Genomic DNA, 21,617 nt, shown 5'->3' with positions numbered 1-21,617 from the left:
CTCTTGGTCCCTAAATTTACCCTAGCCCTCCCTCATGGTCGATGCTTCGGTACCCACATCGAGGCTACCATTGCTGGCACCCCATGTGGGCCTAACAATGCCCTCTCCCTAAGGCTCGTGCTCCTTTGCCCCGGTGTGTGGGGCTGTTTCACTACTGCGCTCCACACATGGGGGTTACTGTCACCATCTCCTACCCACATGAGCCCCCCCCCCCCTGCGTCCGCAGAGGTGCTTGACTTGGCCTCTGCCTCTAAAGCTGGAGCAATCCATGAGGGTGTCTGGTCGCCGGTGTGGGGTCTCAATCGGTCAGCATGGATGATCCGAGGGAGAGTCCGTGGTCCCATTTTGATCTTAATGACGACGTCACAGATCTGCGCCAGGACGACTCCCGGACCCTGCCAAGGCGACGTGAGCTTTGGGCATTTGCCCTTTCATCTCCGGGGATTGAAGAAACAAATCTTCATCCCCGGAGTGTATTTGCTCGCCTGGCTCCAATGGTCGTACCTGCGCTTCATCTTTATACCCGCCATATGCATCTGGCGGCATGAGAAGGCATGGACCCATTCCATACCCTCCTCCAAATGACGGGCGTATCCCTCCCTCGGCGGTTTATCAGGACATTCTGGCAAGGGACCGCACAGCAGGTCAGCGGAAGCCCGCAACTTCAGCCCATACATGAGCAACGCTGGGCTCCATGCGGTGGCTCCGTGCTGGCTAGTTCGGTCAGCCATCAATAAATACGGGAGATGTTCGTCCCAGTCATCCTGATGGGTGGTGGTGGTAAAAAGGGCCAGTTGTTGTAATAAGGTCCTGTTGAACCTTTCCACCATCCCGTCAGATTGTGGTCTTAAGGGCGTTGTTCTTGTTTTCCGAATCGACAAGAGACTGCACCCTTCTTTTAATAATTGGCTTTCAAAATTTCGACCTTGATCGGTGTGCAGCTCTTCTGGAATGCCATGCCGGCATACAAAACTTTCCATGAAGGCCTGTGCCACAACCCCAGCTTCTTGATTGGGGAGCGCATAGGCCTCCGGCCACTTGGTGAAATAGTCCATAACCACGAGGATATATTTATTACCGAGCAGAGCAGTAGGGTGCAGGGCAGTAGTCCCAAGATGTCAATAGCTACCCGCTCAAGGGGGGCCCCCACCTGGTGTAATTGAATGGGTGCCCGCATCCTCTGTGTCAGTCCCTTTTTAGCAGTGCAGGTGTTGCTTGCTCGACACCAGTCCTGTATATCACGCCCCATATTCACCCAATAAAACCTCCAGCGGGCCCGAGATGTTGTTTTGTCCTGCCCAAATGGCCGTCGGGGCGGGTACCATGCAACTGTTGTAAAATGGTAGTTTTAAATTGGTCTGGGACTATAATTAGCCAGGAAGTTATTTCAGAGGGAATTTCCACCCACTTGTGATACAAGATGTTATCTTTCAATTGTAGGGTCTTACACTGAGCCCAGTAAGCCTTTGCCTGCACTCTGAAGGGGGTCACTTCCTCTGAACAGGGTCTCTTACCTGCCCGGACCCATTCGTACACTGGCCCCAATGCGGGATCTTCCCGCTGGGCTGTTCTCCAAGCCAACGTTCCAAATTCCTCATCTGCAGTTAGGCCTGTCACATTTGCCACGGCGGCCGTGGGGTGTCCAAAATCTACGGCCACTAGCAATTATACGGCGGCCGCAGTATTCCCACGGTCACACAATGTAGCAGTCACATATGTTTTTATTTTTCGAGGAGCCGCACGGCGTATTTAAAAGTTATGGAGACCGAAAACGTGGGGTTGCCGTACGGTCTTTGATTTGATGTCGCACGGTGACCTTAAGGGGGCCCTGCGGCGGCCATAGAATTTTCAAGGCAGATGCAAGGTAGCCTCAAGGTGCCCGCAAGGCAACCGCAGGGTTGTCTGGCAACCCTGTAGAAAATGCCGTTTTCTCCTTCCCTGTCTTGTCCATCTCCACCTGCCAATACCCGCTGTTGAGGTCCAAATCCGAGACACACTAAGGCGAACGTGCAGCCAGACGGACAGTAACGAGTGGGTTCATTTTTTTTTTTTTTCGGCTTGTCGAATTGCTACGGCGAACGTAGAAATGAAAAAAGTTATAACTCCGCGTTATAATTCCACGGCGACCCCTACGGCCTGTAAAAGATAGCCAAATGGCGTAGGGCCACCCTGAGGCCACCGCAGAAACTCTGCAGCCGCCACACGTTTCTGTCAATTCAGAGGGCGTACGGCCACCGTATCCTCGCCGTAGAGCTAATGTGACTTAGGCCTTAGTGGCAAAACTTGCCCTGCCACTCGGGCTGCACGGACGAAGATCTTTTTGGAGGGGTCTGCCAATTGGTCCCTGTCCTCATGTCGCGTACAGAATTTACAGTTTTCTCCCAGACAAGGGCGTCAAGAGAGTGCATCGGCATTCCCATGGGCCTTCCCGGCTCTATGGAACACACTGGAATCGTACTGCTGCAACTTTTCCAACCACCTTGCAATTTGGCCCTCGGGTTCCTTGAATCGTAAGAGCCATTGCAATGAGGAATGGTCGGTTCGAACCGAAAATTTCCGCCCGTACAAGTACAGGTGGAAATAGTTCATGGCAGACAGCATAGCCAATAACTCTTTGTAAGTGACGCAATAATTTTGCTCAGGCCTACTTATGGCCGACTGTAATACGCAATCACTCTTTCCACGCCCTCCTGCGTCTGAGATAAAACTGCACCCAATCCTTCCTGGCTCGCATCCGTGTCCAGGGTAAAGGTCCTGTTATCAGTGGGGAATGCGAGAACGGGTGCGGATGTTAAACACCTCCTTCAATTTGAGGAAGGCATCTTTGCACTCCCGTGTCCAATTAAACCTCGTCCCCTTCTCCGTAAGCCGGTGAAGGGGCCTGGCTATCTCTGCAAATTTTGCCACAAAGCGCCGGTAGATGGAGCAGAGTCCCAAAAAACCCCGCACCTCCTTGATGTTACTCAGTACGAGCCACTCCTCTCCCGCCTTGACTTTACCCCCTCGCGACCTATCAGGTGACCGAGATAGGCCACTTCCTTCACAAACAAGGTACATTTTTCTGGGCTCAACTTTAACCCTGCCTGTCTGAGGCACCCAAACACCTGATCCAAATTAGCTATGGCCTGAGGGAATGATTTAGCGTGCACCAGGACGTCATCCAGGTACACCAGACATATTTGCCATGGCATGCCGCCCAGTACATGCTCCATCAATTGTTCAAAGGTGGCAGGGGCGTTACACAAACCAAACGGCATCACAGTGAACTGATACAGTCCCTTCCCTGTAGAAAATGCCGTTTTCTCCTGCCCTGTCTTGTCCATCTCCACCTGCCAATACCCGCTGTTGAGGTCCAAAGTTGAGAACCAATTTGAGCCCGCAACGACATCGAGGGTATCGTCAATTTGAGGCAGAGGATAGGAGTCTTTGAGTTTCACGTTGTTTAGCTGGCGATAGTCCACACAGAAACGCGTGGTACCATCTTTCTTTTTAACCAACACAACAGGTGACATCCAATGACTTTCTGAGGGCTCAATAACACCTGCACTCAGCATCTTTTCTACCTGTTCGTCAGCTTCCTCTCTCTTGCTCCAAGGGAGCCGTCGGGTGGGCTGACAAATAGGCCGGGCCTATTCTGATGTGTGGTGTGGATCTGATGTTTCACCAGGCTCGTACATCCAATGTCCTCGGGAGACAAAGAGAAGATTCCCAAATGCTGGTTAATTAGTTTGTGTGAGGTCTCCCGTTGGGCCTCCTCCAAATCTGCACAACTCCGGTTTACCATCTCGCAAATGGGACCGGGCCAATTCCTATCACATTCTAGAGACTCCCTCCACGGTCGATCCGGCCAAATGTTCTCATCCCTCACCTCTGCGACATTAATAACTGGGGTGCAGTCTGACACCTTCGTACCCTGTCCTATAGTGCGTGGTTCTGTGCTAACATTAATTACCCTGACGGCCACCACAGGCCCGTCAGTATTTACAAGGGTACGGCCCACGACTAAGCCCGGGATTGATTGCCCCGCCAGCTGCTCGACCAGACCACAGGGTTCCCACCAGGTTGGGTGAGTCCGCCATTGTGCCGGGACGATCGCCTCGGCACCTGGGGGAATGGTCACTGGATCGGGAGCCTCCAGCTCCACCGTCTCGTCCGTGCTCACACCCCCTAGTGGCAGCTTTTCGAAACCCACCTGAATGATACTCCAGGCCAGATTGATTTTACATTCGCTGGCAGTTAACAAATACAACCCTATTCGACATGGGTCACACACCTCCGCCACCCAAACCTCTACTCTCTTTTGTAACAAACCCAACTTAAGGGTCATAAAACCATGCCTTATGATGGGAGCCGTTGCCCCGGTAGCCAGCCAGCTGCAGGCTACGATTTTCCAGACGGCGGATATCATCCCAGCCGTCTATGCTCGAATCAAGGATCACAGGGCTAATGATTGTAGCGCTTGCTCTTGTGTCCACCATGGCGTCTCCCCCTACGCCGGCAATTTTACACCTAATTTTTAAACTACCAATGCCAATTTGGCCGCAATAAATGACGTGTCGCATCGATGAGGGCACTTTTCCATCTACTCCAGCCGAACATGGACCCATATGGCCGGCACATACTAGTTTCCCGAGGCCTGGTGGGGGGCGGGGGGGTTGAGGGCTGGCTAGTCCGGTCCGTGCTGGGCGGAATTGCTGGTCCTCGATAGCAAAGTCTATCCCTGTGTGGAGCTCTGCAGTCCGACAGGTGACCTGTCAGACCACAATTATAACACCTTACCTGGTAAGGCGTACGCCTCTGATACTCAGAATTGCACCCCCTGAAATTCCGAGTTTGAGCATTTATCAGTGGCCCACCGGGTGCCATCATCGGAGCCACCTGCCATGGTCCAGACCTCGCCAACTGGCGGTTTACCATGCCCCGAACCATTTCCTCCAGGTCCGCCCTCCTTTCAGGGGCGGCTCCTCCCGTGGACCCGCTGATGTTCGTAGGGCCCACCTGTCTCACCGCTACCGGGTGGTGCTCTCCCCCCCCCCCGAGTCAGGGGCCTTTCCGCTTCAAAGCGTGCTGCAGCATCAACTGCCTGACTCATGGTGGGTGGGCGCCACATGGCCAGCTGAGCCCCACAGTCAGAGTCCGACAAGGCCTGGACGAAATGGTCCAGCGCCAGCCTTCCCTGCACGGATGCTGCCATGTCCGCATATGCGATCCCCACTGCGCCTCGAATGTCATGAGCCAATTCTCCAATGGAATCCTGGGGTTTCCTTTTTCGGTTTGCGAGCTGAGTTTTAACAAGCTCGCTCTGCTGTTCGATGCCGAATCGGTTGTTTAGAGCTGAACGGAGGCCTGCCAGCATAATGGCCCCAGGGGGCAGGATGCTCAGAACCTCGGCGCCACACCGCACAGTGCTGCTACAAGGTGCATCCCACCTTCGTCCGGACCCCAACCGTTACCCCTACACACGTGATCGAACTGCGCCAAGTACGCCCTCAGGTCACTCTTGCCGTCATACGGTGCGAGGTGCACCGCGCGGCCTCCCAGGGTTCGAATCCCGTACGCCGGTCCATATGGGACCAACACTGGTGCAAATGCTCCGGGTCCACACGGTGTACCGTGCACGGGGGACTCATGTCTCCCATCTGTCCAACGACCCGCTCCTCCTCTCTGAGTCGATGCCTGTCCTACATTTTCTCGCTCACCATCACACTCCATTCTCGCACATCCCGGTTCACTTGCTTTCGGCACACTCTCAGTTACATTCACACTCCGCACATTGGGCACTCCAAGAAACCCCGGGTCCTTCATTCCACCCAAGCTCGACACACCCAATCGCATCATGCACGCTCTGGGTCTCGCCATGACTCAACTTCGTTGTACTCATCTCCTCCCGCCCTCCGAGCACTCTGTCACGCTGCAAATATAACATGTCCATGCATTCAATAATCTCCTCCTTCACTTTACCACCTGTTTCACTTTGATTTCAGTTATCTCCTTCCTTACCTCATCCACCTCCTCTTTAACCTTCGCAAATTCCCGATGCCCCCCTTGTATTTCCCCCTCTAACGTCACCTTCGTTGTTCCTATTTGTGTTTCCATTTCCCGTTCCTTTGTTCCCATCATCTGTGTCACCTCCTCTACTCTCTTCGTCAGTTTCTCGTGTGCTATTTTACATTCGTTTTTAATTGCAGTCATCTCTCTTCTTGTTTCCTTCTTAGCGCCTCTGAACTCCTTTATCACCCCTGTGTTCTTCCTCATTTGTTTCTTCAACTCATTTTGTCCTATTGTCAGTCCTTCCTCCTTCTTTATGTTCCCAATCTCTCCCATCAGTCTGGCCTCGTTCTCCCTCATCTCTTCCCAGACACCGATCCGACACTCCCTTACCTCCTCTAGTGCCGCCGCCATTTCTCTGCCAATCGCTTCACTCATCTCCCTTTTTATTTCTTCGCCCTTCACGTCCATTTTTCTGTTGTTTTCGTCCATTTTTCTGCTCATCGATTCCATTCTGCTGTTGTTTTCTTCGCCCTTCACGTCCATTTTTCTGCTCATCTCGTCCATTTTTCTGTTGTTTTCTTCGCTCGACATTTTCATTTGTGCCATTAATTGCCTCATGAACAACATCATGTCATTCTCAGGCTGCACTGGTGGCGATAACCCGGCGTTCTGCACTATCGCCACCTTATTTTGCAGAGACCGAGGGTGGGGGTTATTTTCCATCTCTCCCTTTGCTTCCTCTTCACCCTCCATTGTGACTTCATGCGGGTCCTGGGTCAATTCCGTATCCATATTTACATCATCAACATGACCCACCGGGACCTGCCTGTGTTGGTCCGCCATTGTCCGCCCCAATAAATTTAACTTAAATTTGGTCTAACCGCTCTGAATTTCGAGGTGTGTGAAGCGCACCACAGGTCCACGACCTGACACCAATTTATTGATCAAGGGGCGTTCGAAAAATCTCCCACACCTGACACCAGTTGTTGCGGCCACGGGTACCGAGACACCAGTTGTTACTCAGTGGGGATTAATCCCAGGTTGTCCTCGGTAGAGCCGGACCTGGGGCCACCGTTCACAATTAACGTTGCGGTACGGTGGGTTGTTTTAGAACCACGAACGCCACCCAGTCAACCACGAGTTCCAGTGTCCACGTCTAATTATTCCGTTTAACTAGAGGTCATGTGGTTACTTGAGCGGGGAGCGCGCCCTCGGCAAAGCACCAATGTTATCTCGATTCGATTTTAATTAGGGCAGCCGAGCGTTTTCACCGCTGCTGCGTGCCAACAATTTTTTGGTCAAATCTGTGGTAATAACCTCCCAGTCTATCTCGGTTCGGACAATGCTGGACCAATGGGAGGAAAGGACAAACACAGACAGGATGGAAATCGACAAATAATTTATTAATCATAAAATAAATAAATAAAAAGAACTTTTTATTTGCTGCGGTAAATAAATAATTTTAAAGCAAAATCAAAGTGCCAGGAAAGAGACAAAGCAGATGCTCATCGGGGGTTGATTCACAGCTAAACGCAGACAAGGGTACCCAGCAGATCATTCAAGGGGAGGGGAGGGGGAGAATCGTCTCGCTCACCAGAAAGTCGTCCATGAAGCGAAAACGTCGTGAAAATGCATGCGTGCATGTCACGTCCACAGCCAGCACCCAGCTTTGCTGTGCACCCTCTCGCCGGGCAGCCTCGAACGCCAATCGACGTCTGGAGGGCACCGAGATTGACCGTCGTGGGTTTAGACCCTGGTGTTGTTGGTAATTGACCTGTGCCTCACTTGTTGGCAGCACTGCTCACATCCACACATGCACCACACGCTCGCTTGCCGAAGCACTCGGAAGGGCGAATTGTCTCGGCGCTGGTCAGACACCCGCTTCTTGGTCACTTCTCTCGCCTTTGCATTTTCCTTTCTCCTTTCGCTTTTTGTCTCCTCACTTTTCCTCCTCGGACTTTTTCTCTTCAGACTTTTTCTCTTCAGATTTTTCTCCCCAGAACGTATCTCTTTATCTTCAGAACGTCCCTCTTTCGCTGTTTCCTCACTTTTTTTATATCTCAGAACGTCTCTCCTCACAGAATGAACCTCACACTTTCTCTCACTCGTTTTTATATCCCCAGGCCGTCTCCACGGGGTGCCGTCCGCCCCAAGCTCACCCCGCCCCACTGGGGCACGGTTTCCATGACGACCCGTGCGCTCTCAAAAAAGGCAGTCGTCGGAACTCGCGAAAGAATTTTGCTGAGGAAAATTGAGGGCGGGCTTCAGAGCTCGTGAAAGAAATGTGTGTGAACGTGTCTGTCATAAAGAAAAAATCATCCCCTAAGAGAGGGGATCTCTCCTTTAGCCTTCTCAACGCATCACATTTAAGATCCCATGAGACATGGGGATGGGGATAATCTGAACATGCATTTAAGGAAATAACTGTCTGAGGACCTGGATGTGTGGATGCATTCATCAGACCAGATTCTAAAATCCGTATATATATATATATATATATATATATATATATATATATATATATATATATATATATATATATGTATATATATATATATATATATATATATATATATATATATATATATATATATATATATATATATATATACAAATATATAAATATATATATATATATATATATATATATATATATATATACAAATATATAAATATATATATATAAATATATACACATATAATAATATTTCCTATGATTCAAGACTTTTGAACATCCTGCAATTAAGTGTAGCATATATCTACTACCAACATACATACATACATACATGGACACAAAAGGAACACACAAAATTAAATGTAGTAATGCATCTACTTGTGGAAGTAATAGAAAAATATATGAGTACACTAAAACAACACACAAACAACAACAACCACAGCCACAGCCAACATGACAGCAGCAACAACAATAACTACGTTTCACTCCATTGTACATCCTCATTGAGAGTTTCTCGATTTATATCATCAGTTGATCATCAATTGATCAATGGATTTTATTAATTGATCATCGATCAGAGTATGTTTACCATTGTGGGGAATGAGGTGCAGCTCCAGTTTCCAGAATTTGCCCTTCATCGGAGCAAAATAGTTTATCTTGCCCACTGATCCAGACCAAATCCAGCAGAGTGTGCATACCTCTAGGATCTAGACTCTATGCTATCATACCAGTCCACTTATCACACAAAAGATTGTAAGATTTTGAACGGACTTTCTTGAAGTAAAAAAATTAAGTACGTATATTATTTTGGAAACGGAATTAGCACCAAATGTCAAAAAGTAACTTTTACTCAAATTGAAAATTTAACTTTACTCATCAAAAGCTGAAAATTGCCCATCCTTCCAGTGTAGTTACTGTCAGAATGAAATTTCGGCCACAGAATAATAATCCTACCAAGCTGTTATACCAGAAGTGACATTGTTGCTGGTCAAAGTAAAACCAAGATACTGGCCAACCTGTTGATATCTTCTGTGGAGCAAAGGTGTATCATGGTCTTTTGTGAGGGAAAACATCAAAGGAGCTGAAATATTTAGGTATTGCATGTCTTTCCTGAAGTTGTATTGAAATGGTAAAGTGAGCAGAATAGTAGTGAATTTGTGAGTAATCTTGAGCATTCTCATGTGAAACCAGCTGCTGTCACTCAAGAAGCAAACTAAGTCTGATGTTAAAATGTGTATTTCGTGCTCAGATCATCATTGTTCAGTCCCTGGATACAAAATGTTTGTAAAATGCATCGTATTTCCATTTCCTCAAAGATCGAATGTTTAAATTTCTCAGATTTCGATGACTAAGCAATATTGCAGTTAGAACGTGGAATTGTAACAAACATGATAAAAATCACTCATCTTCATGCGCCCAATCGCATAAATAACTAGGGAGTCCATAGAACACGTTACCCTGCGTTGTGTGTAGGTTTATACTTCAATTTAAATGAAGTAATGATTTTAAAGATCGGTTATAAAATTCTGGAAGTTTAGCGCTATTGAAGCAGTCTTATACACCACCTTATTTAACATGTCCACAAACTGCTAAACAGAAGGGTTTTGAAAGTGTAAAGAAGTCAATTTGTGTTTTGCAGTGTTTAAGTGTATAATTCAATTTAAATAAAATGAAGATTGTAAAAGTCGTATGAATTTAATTCTTGAATTTACCACCGTTGACACAGTGTCTATTACACCACCCAATATAACACGTTACATTAGTGATTCATCCCTATATTATGGCCTGTATGATGCCCTTAAAAACAGCAAGATTCCTGTTTGAAATGATTTTCAATTTTCTTTGACTGCCAGGCAGGCACACACAATTAAAATTTTTCAAAATCACACCGGTGTCCAAAGAAAGTGATGTCGTTTGGCATGGTGCAAGACCAGAAATGAGGTGGTAAAAGACAGAGATCACTGACTTGTCTGTGATGGCAAAGTGATAGAACCATGGACTGCTTCATCATGGGAGATTCCAATAATCTTGAAGGTCTTGGCTTCCATGGAATCAAGCTGAGAAAGTTATGAGGCAGAGGAGCAAGTCCAGAGGGGAAGGCAATTCTCCATCAAGCTGCAGAAGAAGGCTTTGTAGGTGGATATGAGTTCAGGTGTAAAGACCTTTTATATCCTTTGGACCCTTAGATCCTTCACACCCTTTTAGTGTCTAAAAGGGTTTAAGAGTCCTTTCACTGGATAAAAACTCATGGAACATTTTTCATCAATTCAGGACCCACACATCTGACATAGTTTTCAATATGGGAATATAATCGTGTTATCAGGCCTTTCAACCCCCACAGGACAATATTTTCCCATCTAATAAAACTGAAAAAACGACTTTATCACCTAATGCACCCCAACTATGACTGCTCTCCATTGGTAGATGAGTCAAACTGAATCAAACTGAAAAACGACTTTATCACCTAATGCACTCCAGCCATGACTGCTCTCCATTGGTAGATTCGTGTCTGTCCCACTTCAGACTGTCCATTGTTTTTGCTGGGGGAATCTGAAGGACACCGCCTTTTATTGGCAGCATTTTCGTGTGCAAACCATTATGCTCTAATGGTATTAAGGGGAGACCACAAAGCATACACTGGCACTGCATTTAGACCAGAGAAGGCAGAACACTTTCTTCCTGAAGGTCATTCGTGAGCCAGTGAGATTTTTACTGACAACTAACTTCATTGCTACATTGTGGTAGTTATCCTCAAAATTCCATGGCCTCCAGAAGATTAGAATCACATCCATAGTCCTGCTGCATCATGCCAATAACCTGGCAAAATTCAAAAATTCCTCCCCTCATTTGCAGGAGCACTGCATCAGCATCACAGCTGCACCGCAGTCAAGAGGTAATCAGCGGCACGAACTTGCAATTGATTTTCGGTCCAATATGCTTTCACTCAAAGAAGAATGCTGCTGCATTCATCTGGATTTGAACTCACAGCAACAAAGTCTAGTTTCCTCACCTCAAGGCCACAATATTTCACTAACATTGATTGACTTCTCAAGTATCATATTATTATCATTATTATTATTATTATGATTATGTTTATCTCTCTCTTTTCTACTCCTCTTCCCTTTATATAGGGTGAAGTCCAATGGCACCAAGCTTCTGCCCTGCCTTGAACACGATACTCCTCCACTTCCATCTGTCAGTCAACAATCTCTACTCTCCAACCACACCCTCTCTTACTGATATCCCTCCTCACACAATCCTCCCATCTCAACCATGGTCTACCTCTTTTCCTCCCTATCTTGTTCCCTCAACCTATTCGCTCTTTGCCTTTTCTCTTTGCTATTCTCTCTTCCCCCATCCACACCAAGGGTCCAGCCCACCTCAGCTGGAATTTCACCAATCTCCCCGTCAAACTCATCTGTACACCATTCTCTTCCATAAATTCATCCATCCATCCTCCTATCTACCCTCCTCACTCCTGCAATCCTCCTAACCCAGTTGTTCTCTCAAACCTGCAGCCTCTGTTGTTGTCTCTGTCAATGCCACTGTTTCCAGACGGTAAAGGGAGGCCAACATTACACATGACATCAGAACCTTCCTTTTCAATTTCCTTGATATTTTTCTGCCTGCCATTAATCCCTCCACCGTCTTCCATGCATTTACACCCACCTGAATCCTCCTCTGCACTTCTGCCTAGGACTTACCATCCCCAATCACTGTCCCCCTCCCCCCCCCCCAGATACTCAAACATATTTCCCTGGCTGATCTCCTTCCCCTCTAACCTGATATAATTTTTCTTTTCTCTCCTTCCCCTCTAACCTCACCCACATCACCTCAGTCTTCTCCAATTTCATCTTCAGCCCATGCTTCCCAAATGCCTTCCACTACCCCAGTACTTTCTGCATCTCTCACCTACTCCACCACAAAAGCCATTTCGTCTGCATACAACACCCTCCACAGAATACCCCTCAGGTTTATCTTCCTGCTTACCAGCTCCATCACTATGATAAACACGAGTGGGCTGAGAGAGCTTCCCTGCCTCAAACCAGTGCTCACACTGAACTGCTCCTACATCCCAGGACCAAACAAAACTCTTCCCTTCATTCCCTTGTGCATCCCTTCCACCAGCCTAACTTCTGCTTCCGGCACTCCCATCCATACATCTCAGTGTCCCCATTACCATCTTTCTCGGGAGAGTGTCGTTGGCCTTCTCCAGGTCCACAAATACCAATGCCATCTCACCTTGCACCTCCAAACCTCTTTCTACCAGCTGTCTCAGCATGAACATCCCATCTGTCATCCATTCCCTTTCGAAACCCCTGCTGCTTTTCTCTGATTTCCATCTCCACACTCTTTGTTATCCTCCCATTCAAGTTCCTTTCCAGCACCTTCATGACATGACTAAGGAACATAATGCCCCCTGTACTTCCCTGGATCTTGAACATCTCCCTTCCCTTTCCATATCGGCACAATTAACCCTTTCTTTAAATCCTCCGGAATTGAACCCTCTCTCATACATACATTCAACGGCCTTTTTGTCCAACTGACTCCAACTTCTCCCACTGCAATTATCATCTCTGTACATACCTCATCAATGCCTGGTGCTCTTCCCTTCTCCGTCCTCTTCAACGCTGTCTGCACCACCTCCTCCATGATCTTCACCACCTCTACATAACACGGTAGCTCCAGCTCACCATCCTGGTTCAACAACTCCTTGAAATTTCCTTTCCCCACCTTCAATACAGATTCCTCGCCTTATCCAAAGCTCTCCTTGCTGCTTTCTTCTTTTGCCCATACAGGTGCAGCAACCCTACATCTGGTTGTCTCCCTCCATCCTTGATCTTCTCCATCCTCTTAAAAACCTCCTTCTTTTCACCAACTTCCTTCGCTTCCTTCTCCATCCACCATTCCTGGTTTCTATCCCTAGCCGATGCACCCATTCCTGATGTCCTTCCACACAAAACTTCTGCAATTCCCCTAAACGCCTCTCCATACTTCTTCCACCTCTCCTCCAAACCTTCCACTTCTTCACTAAGTTTCTCATACCTGGCCCTCATCCTCTCTTTCTACTCTATGACGACGTTGCCCATACATTTACCCCACCTAATAATCTTCTGACCCCTGCTCTTAATCTCCTTCCTTTTCTTCATCCATACCACAAAAACCACAGGCTTGTGCTGGGTGGTAACATGCTCTCCTGCCACTGCCTTACAATCCTTAACCTTCCACAACTTTCGCTTCCTTACCACCACCAAATCCATTTTTGTTCTCTGCAGTCTACTCCTATATGTAATCTCGTGGCTTTCCTGCTTTTGAAAGAATGAACCAGCTATGGCCATCCCATCCCTTGCCACCAGCTCCACCAGCTCTTGACCCTCTCTATTTCCTCATTCCCAAAGCAAATTTACCAAAACATTCCTCTTCACCCGACTCCGCTACTCTCACATGCATGTTAACATCCCCCGCAATGCACAGCATCACCTCCAGCTCAACCATGTATCACATTATTATTATTATTATTATTATTATTATTATTATTATTATTATTATATCCCCAAAAGGTTATTAAATCAACATGATTCTACATCAGGGTCACAAAATATGAGAATGAAATGAAAGTCTTTTTGTGATGACTATCAGTGCTTGTTAACAGTTCATGTATAAAATATTGTTCCGTGCTCTTTGGGTTGACTTGAATAAAATACTGCTCTCAGGACATTTAAAAGTCAACCAAAAAGTGATAATTGGAACCACATGTAGACCAAATCAGCTTCCAACGTTCTGATTATTCCTCCCAGAAGTGTATTAGTGAGCCAGCTGGACTTGGTCTCTAAACACTTGTACTCATGATGTGCATTACCATGGCAACAAAAGTGTTAGTGGACCCAAGCACAGCACCAAAACCATAGAGCAATATTACTTTTGTAATCCACTTTTTTGATGTACTGCCATGTTGAAGCAGGGATTAGAAACAAAATGGCCACCCTCTAGTGACCTAATCAAACAAATTTGTGTTCCATCATGCCGTGCTTTTTTATCCTATCGCAGAGCAGCACTTTCAATAAAATCTTGAAATCATTTCCCATTAAGGCTTCAAAATGACAGGTGTCAGGTCAACCAAAAGACATTTTTGTGGAGTGGTGGGGCAGAGTGGACATTTCACTGGCATTGCAGGACCTGGGTTTATTTCCTGGGCAGGGGAAATATTTATCAGGCAAGTTAAAATTTCTCCAAAGTGCCTCTGTTCTTACAAGAAGGCACAGTAAATAGGAACACAGTTGTTCGTCCATTGTCAAGTTGCTTTCCAGGGTCATTATTCTGCCAGTGCAGGTTGTAATTGGTCAGGGCGTCTCGAATATTTATTGATGCCAGGTTACACTGCTTATTATATCAGAGTGTAGTTGCTGGACAAACTACCGACCCTACACTATAAACAAATTCCTGCACCTGGGTGTTCGCATGTCATGTGTTGGCAGCCGTCTTCGACAATGAAGGGCATCCATTATAATGTGCACAAAGTCAGGGTTGTTCCACCAGATTTAGCAATGGTACACTAGAATGCAGCACATCACCACTAGATGGTCTACAAGTCCTAGTCTGCATCCGAAAACCCGTGTCATTCCACAAACTAATATTTGCCTGCTTACCACCTGTGTCGCGTTGTTCAATAATTCGTAGTTTATCCATAAAAGGTACTTCGGTGATCCTCATATTTGCAAAATTTCACTGAAGACTGGATTTCCTTTTATTTATTTATTTTTAATTTGGATAAAGAATTCTCATTTGCAAATATTGCCCTCCCATACCCTTGAAATTACATTTTTACTTTTTCCTGACTGATGGAAATAACTGCTCACGATCATTATGATCTTGCAGTTAAAAAAATGCCATTCATTCAGTAATTCAAGTTCATTGGGTGTCGAGCATGCATGATTTTATACTCTGTCAACACACTGGCTGCAAACAATTGGATAATACAAAACATATTTCTAAAATTCATACATGACAGTCAAAAGTAGGTAATGTTTGATCTACTGTTCTGTGCATTGTCATCTGTAATAGCTGTCTCATAAGAATGACCTATTTCCTACTGATGCAAAGTGATTTTGCATTACCATTCCTTTTTTTTCAGAAAATAGTAATGAAAACTCGAGAAAAGATATCTGATAGGTGACCCCAGGGAAACGTTTCCATGAATGACATCAACCCCTTTATACCTTCACTCCCTCCCCCGGTCCCCCGAAGGAAAGATGGCTTGATATTCTGCTGGAATATAGTAGGGCCTGACCTCGACTGGTCTTTCCAAGAAGGCCATCTTCGTTTTTGATGTGGTCCCATCTGCTGTAAAATTCACGTGTCACAACAACACAAATCTGCCACTGTGGGAAATCAATCTTCATTCGTTTCGCAACTCGAAAGATTAATTTGACCTGTGAGGCCAAATAATTTGAAAAGTAACTTTAAAACTCTTTACAGGTGGACTTGAGATGTGGAGGCTTTTGTTTTGGTATGTTGGGCTCAACCATTTAGCTTGTTTTGTGACTTGTCTGATAAAGGACAAGTTTAGGCGTGCGGTAGCTGGCGCCAGGTGAGTTATCTCTGAACAAAACCGGTTGTAACTCTAAAGCAAATGAACACCCACACTCAAGAGCTTAAGGACACTACTACGGTTGAGCGTTCGGATCAAAATTTAAAATTTCACAAAATCCATGCCTGTGTGTTGTACAGGTAATGGGAAAGTGTGACATTTGAAAACTTGTATGTAACGGTTAAAGCTCTAAAATTGCATATTGTTGACATAATGGATACCAGGATCACTAATCCTGGCTCATGATGCTGACATATACACCTGCTTAATGTAATATCCACCGAGTCTTTAATTAATCTAACCGTTCAACACTTGCGCAACATATGTGGCCATTCGTAATAAATTAAATTCATTTTCAGTTCGGCGTCCGGATGAAGTATGTGTCTGCGGGTTAGCATCAGTTCTCGCATGGGCGCAGCTGTGCCACTGATGCAGTACCCCCTGTAGGTCAGAGCAGGGATTTGTAATTTTTCCAAGGTGCCTGTGATAGCTCGCAAACTCTTCACGAAGGACACCGTGGGATGTTTAACGTCCACCAACTAATGTTGGCAGACAGGACACTCGGCTAAACATCCATCTGAGGGACGGCCATCACGGCATGCACAATGATGTATCGTCCCGTCTGCGAAACACCAGGACGACGGTTTGGAGCTGGCCGATATTCCAACCAAAGCTAGACTGCTTCGAGATGAGTGTGCATACCTCTAATCTATCCTGCCAGCTCCACTTACTGTTGAAAATGTGCAATTACCATAGCAATGCTTCACTTTAAAGTCACGTTACTAAGTGTAACGACCAAGCTTTTAAATGTACTCAAAGGTTTATATTGTACAACTGGGTGAGGTTAAAAAGAAAGTCGTGGATTCTATTTTTTGTCGTTGTAAAAGTGAAAGTTCACCAAACCCTTACAGGTGAACGTAAGAATGATATGAATAATGTGTATGGTTGTACACAAATGATCTATTGGCTAAATCGGGGAATGTATGAATTACAAATGAACCAAAGCATCACTCAAAAACAATTGTTGGCATTAATTATTTTTTTACTTGATCATCAGTACAAAATATCAGCATATGAATTTCAAGATGGATTGTTATACACGTCAAAAATGATGGGTTGGAGAAATGGCATTAAAATGTTGAAGGAAACTAGAGATATGATGTTTCATAGCAAGAAGCATTATTTTAAATCACTAAATGTACAAATGCTACTCGGTTTTATTTAAAAAAAAAATTCTGGGACCTTTCGTTTCGATGGTACAGCCTCGTGAGCGTACCAAAGTCTTAAGCCTCGGCCGAGCATCAGGTGTACTTATATCTTCTTTATTTATTAGACATCATACGGACGTAAATGAACACTCGTTTAACTCTGGCACGCATTGTACATCGTGTACAGTGAATTTCACCTTCTTGCGCCTTGTATTTATTATTTTTTTTAAAAACGTTTCCGTACACCGCCATTGATCTCAGTTTGCATGTCACCATCTACAATCCCAATAGAAGAGAATTGCTCTTTTATGTAAAATGTTTTTTTTTTAAATCCTCAGAAATAGACTGTAGTAAACTCACAGTCTTGTTAAAAGATTGGCCTTTAAAACCTTACTCAAATCGTCCTTATGAAGGAGGACAGATAAATGCACAGTTTTATCTTTACAATACTAAAAAAATAGAATATGTTTGTATGTATGTGTGTCTGTTTGTTTGTTTGTTTGTTTGTCCTTTATAGGTGGCCGAACCGTTGGATGGAATGAGATGAAACTTGGCATGAGTGATCCTTGGGACGTGAGAACGGACAGGGGGGGGGGGTCAAGTTCAAGGTCAAAGGTCACGGGGTCAAGGCGTCAAGGTCACCGGGTAACTTCAATTTCTCAATTTCATCCGATCGAGACGGGACCAATGCCCTTCGACAGATAATCAAAATTAAATGACACAGTTGATTGACGACATTCACTTCCGACTTCCGGTTTTCGAGTTATGACGTCATAAATTGAATAAAACGTCAATTTTTCATGTTTGTTTGTCCTTTATAGACGGCTAAACCGTTGGATAGAATGAGATGAAACTTGGCATATGTGATCCTTGGGAACGGACATAAGGGGATCAAGGTCAAGGTCAAGGTCAAAGGTCACGTGGTCAAGGTCACCGGATAACGTCAATTTCTCAATTTCATCCAATCGAGACGGGACCAACGCCATTCAACAGATAACTGTACCTGCCCATGGGCGGGTACTTTGCTAGTATATACTATAAAGATGTACTGTTTACCAAATACAGCAGGTTGTTCTCACGTGAGCATATCAAACTTAGAGGTTTCAGAATTTACAGATTGGATTTCACCTCATAATGGGGGCATGGCAAGATAGCCTCGAGGAAGGCACACCCGATTTTGAGCTATCTGTCCTGGGTTCGAATCCTGACTCACCGACAAACTGTCATCATGGTGTTTCACAGGCAGGGCAAGGCATCAATGTGTGTGCTGTCTCTCTAATGGATGCTAAATGGACGTCCTGTCTGCCAATATGAATTGGTGGGGATTCAAAGATCCCATGGTGTCTTTTGTGAAGGCACTGCATCAGCTGCACATCCTCCCACTCTGGCATTACCAGCTAAGCACTGGAACTTCAGAAAAGCTGATTGGGAGATGTACTACAATTTAACAATAAAAATAGTAAACACCCTCCCTGCTCCTGACTGAAGATGTTGATGCTTTATTTTGCCAATCTATCATGCCAATTTCCAAGAGGTGCATCCCTCGTGGTCATCGGAAAGTTATACATTCCTGAATGGGAACCCAAATGTGAGTGCTTGCACAACACAGTCAAGACTGCCACTAACAGTGAAGAGGCAAGTGGTCCTGCTGCTGAACTTACAGCAAGTCTAGACTCGATGAGGCTTGCTGATCCAGATGGCAGGAAGCAGTCAGTATCAGCCATTGACTTCACTCCCTCCAGCCAGAGAGCATAGAAAATGGTAAACCACTTTACTGGCAGATCAGTAAAGGAGCAAGCATACCCAGTATCCTCTGACTCTACAGAAAGAATATATATATATATACACACACTCACAGACGTCACAAAAATATTCAATATGTATTTCTTCCCTTCCTTGTTTCAATTCCTCACCCCCATCCGATTTCCCGAATTTACACCCCAACCTCTTCCCCCCCCCTCACATTTCCATAAATCCCTGCTGAGTAAATGTGTTTAAAATTTTGGAACAGCTGCATCAACTAAAAAAGAAATTACAGATGAATGAGCCTTATAGCTTATTTTGCATGAACACTACATTTTCTGGTTACGCATTTAATAACTCCTTTGTGGACTTATTTACCACCCTGCTACATCTCTGGGGCAAGTTTAAACAGAATGAACGAAAATTTCAAGGATTAATATTCCAAGCAAGCAAAGGAAACATCCAATTGCATTGCAAATACACATTCGGTGTTTTTGTAAAATGAATTCCTCAGGTTTGAGTATTTCATTTTTGAATTCCAACATCACATCCCGTTAAGATTTCTACAAAATATCAGAGGGTTTAAACAGACAATATGATTTAAACAGACAATATCGCTGACTATCTATATCCATATATTTAGCGGCAGCCTATCCAACCGAGATTCAATAAGGAATTCATGGCATCTGCTGGTTGCATCATCATTAGTGCAACAGAGTAAAGCTACCGATGCGATGCTCCCATGTGTTAAGTAAAACTTTTGGCAGAGTACCAGCACACAATGACCTATTCCATTTTCAAAAGGGTACCATGGGATATTGAACATCTCGAAACAAATGTTATCAGGCAGAGCAGATGTATCCCTTTGAAGGATGGCATATTGCCTGATTGCAAAATTCCACCTGTGAGGCACCAGGATGGCGGTTTAAACCCAGATTAGACAGCAAGAGAAGCGAGCACGCTACTTCTGAGCTATCCTATAATCTCAGGTAACGATGGTGATTTTAAACATGCGGTATCCAGGTTAAAAGTTCATCTATTTTTCTTCTTATCCAGGAATGAATAATCTGATATTCCATGAAATGTTTGAGGGAGTTCTTCACACCATGCCTGTCAACAAAAACAATTGGACACTGAAGGAATTTTAGCAATATGAAGTATGTGAGTACAGCCTATCCCTCTTTTCTTATTTTTCTTTCAACATTCTCACAACTCCACCTCCATCTCTCCACACTTCTTGCTTCCTCCACTTCAACACACTTCTGTCATACTCCATACCACTCATGCAGCCATTGGGACCATACTCTGTGCAGAGCATTCCATCCATCCATCCATCCATTGGGACCATACTCTGTGCAGAGCATTGATGCTGCATAAGCAGTTTCCTTGGATATTGGGCACAATCCTGGACGAGTCACCACTCCGACACAGGATACCAGCAAGCTGGCGCTCATTTTGCTGACCTCAGAAGGATGACAGACAGAATCAACCCCACCTGGTATTAATTCAATGGAAGGGGGAATTTGAATTCTTGATCCTTGGATGCCAAGCCCACCACCCTCACCATTAAGCCAACACCAGGCATATACCACTCATAACCTTCATTATTTCCTTTTGCCCTCTTTCACTGTCATCCCTTCATTTTTCTTCACATGCACCTCTCATACTTTCCATTCTCACAGCTAACTCTTATTTTAACCCCTTCATTTCTCTGCTCACAGACCTGTGTCAACACCCAGCTCCCTCCCTTTCCTCTTTCATCCACTTGGTTTTGGGCACGATTTGTAGAGAGAACAAAAAACAACAAAAACTTGCACACGAGCATATTTTTCCAGCTATACATTAACAACGCCTTCAAAGAGTTAAAGGTGCATTTATTAGGCTTCAGAATGTTTTTTTTTAACTTGTGAGAGATAAAACTGGCCTTTTTATTGGAAAGAACTGAGGGTTGTTGAGACAAGTCATTTCAAATCGCTTCCAAATATACCTCTACATTTCAGAGAGCGGAAAAGTTTTGGCCTTCAAAAGCACAGAGGCATCAGGACTTCAGACGCGGAACAAACAAAACAAGAGCAGCTGATTTGCATGGCAAAACATCGGGCTGTCATAATACCGAAGATGGAAATTATTTTAAACCAAAGCGTTACAGGAGATGGGGGCATTTTAAAGGCTGTTATCCTGGGATTACAGGTTATCAAGTGGCTTTGGAGGGAAGGAGGGGGGGTAAAAACCTGGCTGCAAATTCAGCACAAAATACTTGAATACTGCAGCTTGAGAAAAGCTGCAGTCGGTGTTCAGCTGTGCACCGCAGCCGCCTTTTTCCATGCAAGTCTTTGGTATGTGAGAGAAGCTGCAACTGCTAAGTGGCATTAAATATACTTCCTCATTTATTCCTGTTAAATAATGTGATAACACAAGCCATTCTGCACAATGTTTTTTTGAAGCTTTTTACAAAATGTTTTGCTGTGTTGCACTTAAACGAGACGAGATGGTGAATGGTTAGTGTCCACTCTGATTCTGGGAGGTCGGCGATTCGAATCCCGGCCGAGTCATAGCGAAGACTTTAAAAACTTGCTCGACTCTCGCCATTTAAAAAGAATCGAGCGTGGACAAACAACCATAGGTTGGTGAC

At 45.2% G+C, this 21,617-nt stretch overlaps 1 protein-coding gene and 1 long non-coding RNA gene across 6 annotated transcripts in view; one reads left to right on the top strand and one right to left on the bottom strand.

Annotated features, from left to right (window-relative positions):
- LOC147015718 (uncharacterized) overlaps positions 1 to 21,617 on the top strand; it is a 107,924-nt gene that overhangs the window by 59,168 nt on the left and 27,139 nt on the right. Inside the window, exon 2 of the long non-coding RNA XR_015049809.1 lies at positions 20,042 to 20,146. This is a non-coding gene — a long non-coding RNA (uncharacterized LOC147015718). The remainder of the gene's footprint in view (positions 1 to 20,041; positions 20,147 to 21,617) is intronic.
- The window catches only part of LOC147015719 (fibroblast growth factor receptor-like 1), a 303,397-nt gene that overhangs the window by 275,359 nt on the left and 6,421 nt on the right, over positions 1 to 21,617 (bottom strand). The gene's annotated exons all lie outside the window — the stretch shown is intronic.

This window comes from Eptatretus burgeri, chromosome 12 (assembly GCF_056783735.1).
Source record: "Eptatretus burgeri isolate ZD-2024b chromosome 12, Ebu_testis_v1, whole genome shotgun sequence".
NCBI lineage: Eukaryota > Metazoa > Chordata > Myxini > Myxiniformes > Myxinidae > Eptatretus > Eptatretus burgeri.
Note: the sequence above shows the minus strand (reverse complement) of the source record. Positions and strands in the feature narration are given on the sequence as shown.